We start from the raw sequence: 6,595 nt of genomic DNA, 5'->3' as shown, positions 1-6,595 counted from the left end.
ACGTGGTGCCATGGTTACCCAATCCATTAGCTTTGATTTAGATGGAGTTTTGTTGCCTTACTTACAATGATTGATTTACGGACGGATAGAAATAACTCCACATAGAGATCACATGTTGATTGGAACGGTCTATAAATTATAATAATGTATGTTTTTTTTATGCTTGATTTGGAAAATTCACTGTTTATTTTGATTATTTATCTTGGTTTTGAATTGATTGATTGATCACATCGAACGGTCTATAAATTATAATAGTGTGTTTTTTTTGTTAATGCTTGATTTGATTTGGAAAATTCACTGTTTTGTTATTATTATTTATCTTGGTATTGTAGTGAGTGATTAATTCTAAAAATATGAGTTCAAGAAAAATTGATGCTTATGTTCCTTTGAAAAGAAAAACAAAGAAAACTTTGCTGTTGCAAAGATGTTTCAGCGAATTATTAAGTATAATGAAATATATTAAATGATGATATAGAATGGTTTAGTTGATATATTAAATAAACCAACATGCTATCTTTTATGTATCAAGATTGATTTACTAAATAATCAATACCTCTTTTCACCAGGTGTCGATAATCATATTTTTTTATTTTAGTAATCCACAACCAAAGACCTGAAGAAGTAGAAGTTTCAAGATTTTGTGATAACTATTAAACGAAACCTTAATTTTTGGTGAACATGCGTTTTTCTCAAATGGAGAATTTCACTAAAGACATCCAACACCTCAGTTTAATAGAGTGATTATAAATAAATAACTTTTGTATGTGGGCATGTCATGGAAGCTGTATTTTATTTTTTTCATCTCTTTCTCAGACTTGTTGGGTCACCTAATAATTTATGATTATTTTGTATAACCCCATTTTTTATCTTAAAATATGTATTTAATTATGTAAGTTTCTTTGTACTCACACCTGCTAAAGTTATATTTCTACATATTTTAAATATTTTTTTCATTTTTATTTTTAAAAAATTATTATTTTTATTAAATGAATAGGTTTTTTTGGGTTAATAGAGTCACAATCATGTTTTACATTTTTTTTATATTTTCTCTTCTTATTAAAATTGTTTTGGTAAAAGTTATTTGGGGATTTAGCTTTTTTTCTATTATAGAAAACATAGTCCATGATGCAGAACTCATTATTATCTCCGCTAACAGTTCATGAATAATGAGATGCTTGTCTTGTATAATATATCATGTTGTAGCACGGTTTTTATTCAAATTAATCCTTGTATTTTATCGAGATTACCACTTTAATCTCTTTGTTATAAAATAATACCTTAATTTAATTCTTATATTATTTTGATTGAAAAATCTTACTATGTGATAATTACATGATAATTTAAATAATAAAGTATTAATAAAAATTATTAAAACATCATTTAAAAAACAGAGCGTGAGGGAGGAGGAGGAGCACAGCTAGAGGTTAAGGGAGATGATAAGCCCAAAATTCGGCAAGCTTTAAAGGAGAAGGTAAGGAAACACATCGGTGACACTGGCTTGCTTAACAACTTTCTTAAACATATACATGACTAAAAAGATTATTAATGAGGGTGTTGAGAGATTTCGTCACCAGTGAATTGAGGGTAGGCGTCATTTCTTCATTTCTTCATTGTCCGAGAGGTTTGAACTCACACAAATGTTCGAGAGCGAGATTCAAACTTAAGACCTCTTAATTGTTATTATTGGGCTAACCTAGTTTTTTTATATTAATATTTTATTATTTAAATATTTATTAGTCATATCAGTATTAATGAACGTAGAAGCTGGTGTAGGCCAGGATTTATCAATAAAAATAAAAAATAAATTAAAGCAGAATATTTTATAGTAGAGAAATCAAAGAGGTAATTTTGTAAAATACATGAACTAAAGAATTATTCTATTAATGTGGGATAAAATGGACAAACCTGTGAAGAAATGTGGGATACAATGATGAAACCACTCATTTCACTTAATTAATGCTTTGAGATGAGTTAATTTTTCAGCCTTTGTGAAGGTGGTTGTGGCGTTTGTTTTGAGTAGCATGTGGGGGAAAAAGATAATAATTTGACTTCTCTTTGGCCAGCCTTGGTTGTTTGTTTGTATGGGAGGAAGGTGAAGAAGTGGGGAGAGGGTTTTTTAAAAATATTATTATTATTATAAATGTGACCATGTTACATGGAATGAAGGAACTCTCAATTTTATAGTGTTTTTGTTTTTAATTTTTACTTTTATTTTGTATTAAATCAATTTCATGAGTTCAAAATGTTAGTATTTATATATTTGTGAGCTATACATTGAGACTATAAATGTGTCTCTATGGCTTCAAAATAAGTAAAAAAAAAAAAAAAGATGAATATACACTCCACCTCTGCTTAATTGATGATTTTTCACATAAAATTATAAAATAATAGAATTGACATTTTTTTTTCCCAAAACATCAATGTTTTCATATTTTTAGTGACAAGCTTTAATACATTGAGAGAAAAATTTTATTTGCCATCTCATTGCAATGTCAATATTAATAGGAAAAAAACTCTATTATTAACAATTGCTCAAATTCGGCTTAATATAAAAGCTTACATCGATCTGATGATCAAAGACTTAAATTTGTATATTTATACCTGCTTCTTAGACATTTGGAACTATTAGAACAATTGCCTAATAGTATGACATAAAATTATTAAGGGAGAAGGCAAGAGTTCGCATCATTCCTCTGGCAGTATTGTTTTTGTACTGTTTATGCATTGTACACTCGGCTTCAATACTGTTCATTAATACTATTCACAGCATGCGTATGAGTCCCCTATAGGAGAAACAGTGGTTTCACACCTTTAAGATTACAGGACAGGAGAATATTACTAAAAGGTTCGTAAAGCCACCGTAACTAGTACATCTCTGTATCTGTCTGTCTTTTTAACAATCTTTTAAATGATGGGCGTTTAATACAACAAAAGAGATTTTTATGACATTTGCTATGTGTCATAAAATAGCCAAAAACCATTGTAATAGCTTTATACCGACTTTTGTAACAAATGTCGATTATATGTTGTAATTGTCATAATCGGTATACTTTGTTGTGACATTTCCATGAAACTTCGGTACCTATATATTCCAACATTTATTGTGATATTTTTTCAACATTTGTAAACTGTCTCAATATGAATTTTATTCCAACATTTGTATATGGCTTGAACAACACTTTTTTTTTATTTTGTGCAACATTTGTAGATGTCGCCATAAGTTTTTATCACATTAATTTTGAAATATTACAACATTTATATTCATTGTTATAGAGATTATATAGTAATATTTGTTAAAAGTCTCTTAAATTACTTATATTAACCTTTTCTAAATATTGGTTTAACAAAATAGAAATTGTGAATCCCAATTTAAGTCGATATTTTTAAATATTGGTAAAAGTTATTCATCATATCTAATTTAAAATTAAATTTTCATTTATAAATATTTGTACAAAAATTATTCAGTAACATTAGTTGAGTGTTTCTTAAAACTCTTATATAGACATTTGATTATTATTGTTTTAACCGTATAGTATTTATGGATAACAATAAAATGCAACATTCGTAAGTGTTGAAAAAATATTGTATAATTTTTCACAAGACTAATTTAAATATTATTTATATACAATTTAAGTATATAAATAAAATTTAAATTCTATAAAATTAATTTAGATAATATACTAAAATAGTAATTAAAATTATTTATCAAAAATACAAAAATCCCACCTAGCACTAAAATACTAATTAAAATACTGGTAACAGGATCTACAAATCTCAAAAAATAACTTTCAAACATTATAATAAAGCTAACGCTTCAATCCTTCAAATTGTCTTCAAATGTATCATAGTGGTGTTAAATTTTATATTTTTGGTACTAGTGGGCCCTATATGGGCTTTATATGGGCTTAGGGGTCTTACACCAAAAAGTCTCAAGACTTAGTGACTCAACCTCTATTCCTATATATAAACCCATTACAATTCTATTACACAACCGATGTGGTACTATATTTCCAACACCCTCCCTCAAGTTCAACTGCGGTCGAACTTGCACAGACTTGTACACTACTTTGTGTCTCAGAGGTCCTACACACACATGGAGGTCATACACACATGGACTTGTATCACATCGGTGGCTCCACTATATTTCTCTGATACCATGTTAGATTTTATATTTTGCTACTAGTGGGCCCTTATATGGGCTTTATATGGGCTTAGGGGTTTTACATCAAAAAGTCTCAAGACTTAGTGACTCAACCTCTATTCGTATATATAAACCCATTACAATTCTATTACACAACCGATATTTCCAACAAGTGGTCTCTTATCTGCAAAATTAAATATACAAATGCATTAGTTGATATTCAAATCAATTTAAAAAAAGTGATAAATAAATAATAAATTTTAAAATTTTAAAATAAATCACTAATTAAAATAATGTTAACATCATCTACAAATCTTAAAAAAATAGTTTTCAAAAATTATAATAATATTAAAGGCTTAAACCCTTGGAATTGTCTTTAAATTTATTATGGTGGCATCTGCAAAATAAAATATACAAATACATTAGTATATATCCAAATTAATTTAAAAAAAAAAAGTGTTAAATAAATAATAAAATTTTAAATTTTAAAAATGTAATCACTAATTAAAATAATATTAACATGAAATAATAAAATTTAAATTTTAAGAATGTAATTAGATAATATTATAAAAATCAAAATATGATCATTATCGTTATAATGAAATTGAGAAGTAGTTAATTAAGAACAACTACTTCTAATATCTCCAACCTATAATAATTTTTATATTAACAAATCAACATAATATAACAATAAAAATTAAATTAAATTAAATATCAACAAATGTGATATATTAAAATCAATAATATACTAATTTGAAATATAAAACAAAACTATGTGGAGGATATATAATTTGCATAAAAAGAATACAAATAAACTTTTTTTTTAATTGATAATATATGATTCGTACTATAAGAACCCTTAAAAATTGAACTTAGAAAAAAAATATATAAAAATATAAAACTTCAACAACCTATCACCTGTGGGTCATAGCTATAACAATAACCCTATAAAAAATATAAATTATATAAGGGGCAAATTGTAAAACTTCAACAAAGGTATGAGTGTCTCATAGCAAGAATCTTATAAAAAATAAAAAATTAAAAAAACATAGCTAATTCTAAAACTTCAACAAAACTAGAGTTAAATAAAAATAACAAATAAAGAAATATGAAGGGTTGAAGCCTTAGATTTATGCCATGACCACCACATGATATCATAACCTCTCCATCATCACATCGGCAAGAAGAAAAGCCAAAACACATTACAAAAAAAGGGATAATTTGGGAGATTTCATCCCAATCAAATTCAATCTTCTTTTTTTTATATAAAAAAAATATTCTCAAACCCTAGATTAATTAAAATTCTCATACTTTTTTACAATAAAAACTAATTAAAAAATTAATCATTTATTAATCATCCATCAAAATAAACAAAAAAAATAAATATTTAAATAATATTAGAAGAAAACAATGCAAACAATACTATTAAATAAAGAAAAATCAAGGTACTTACTTTTTCTCTCGACAAGAATTTAATTTTGGTTTTTACATGATTAGGGTTTCTTTCTTGTCTAATAGATCTTGTATATATAAATAAGCCGCGCACTTAGGTTTTGACGCTCATAAAAAAATTGACGTCTAATTTTTGGCACTCTTGCAATTCCTTGTTCTCCCCCGTGAAAATTCTGTGTGAGAAATACCTCTCGTTTTTTCCTCCATGATTGTATGCACAGGGGTTTATCCCTTCCTAGGAGGTACCGTAACTAATGCACCTCTATATCCATTTGTTATTTGCTTCGTCGCTAGTCAACTTAAAAAAAAAATTGTTATTCTACTTGTGTTTTATTTTTATTTTGTTTATCGGTCATTTTTCTTTCATACGGATGCTTAAACCACCTCTTGCTGTTGGATTGTACCCTACTTTTGTTCTCCGTGTCCTTATATCTGAGTTACCACTCTTGTATCCTTACTTGCCTTCACTAATTTAAGTGATTAATCCATATTTTTTTAAAAAAAATCAATCTTAGATGTAGTGATATTATAATTTAAAATACAAAAATTTTCATTCGAAAGCTTTTTAGCTGGTTGATCATATTTGTCAATCTAGTTGTGTTGTTTCCTGTTTTTTCATTTTTTTCAATAAATTAATGTTATCCACTTAAAAAAAGAAAAAAAAATCTTCTGAATAAACATTTGAAAGAAGCAGAATTCGTAGAAAATGACTTCCAGTGAGGTGGACTTCCTTCTTCAAAAGCATTACAGGGTAAATCATGAAGTCAAAATTAAAAGCCCTGAAAACATTAATGCTACAGATTATTTGAACCTAATAGATATTGGACTCCTCACTGTCCGTTTGTCTGAAATCCACTTCAATTGACCTTGAGAGTAAGTAGAGTTCCCAACATTGTAAATGCTTGAATGTAATCTTGAACCCTGATCTCTTGGTTAGTTTCACTCGAAATGTAGTTCTTTCGGCTCCACATCTATAAATACTTCTGATGGGGCATCAATCTC

This window comes from Dioscorea cayenensis, chromosome 2 (assembly GCF_009730915.1).
Source record: "Dioscorea cayenensis subsp. rotundata cultivar TDr96_F1 chromosome 2, TDr96_F1_v2_PseudoChromosome.rev07_lg8_w22 25.fasta, whole genome shotgun sequence".
In the NCBI taxonomy this organism is placed as follows: Eukaryota; Viridiplantae; Streptophyta; class Magnoliopsida; order Dioscoreales; family Dioscoreaceae; genus Dioscorea; species Dioscorea cayenensis.
The sequence above is the reverse complement of the archived record's forward strand: the minus strand, read 5'-3'. Positions refer to the sequence as shown.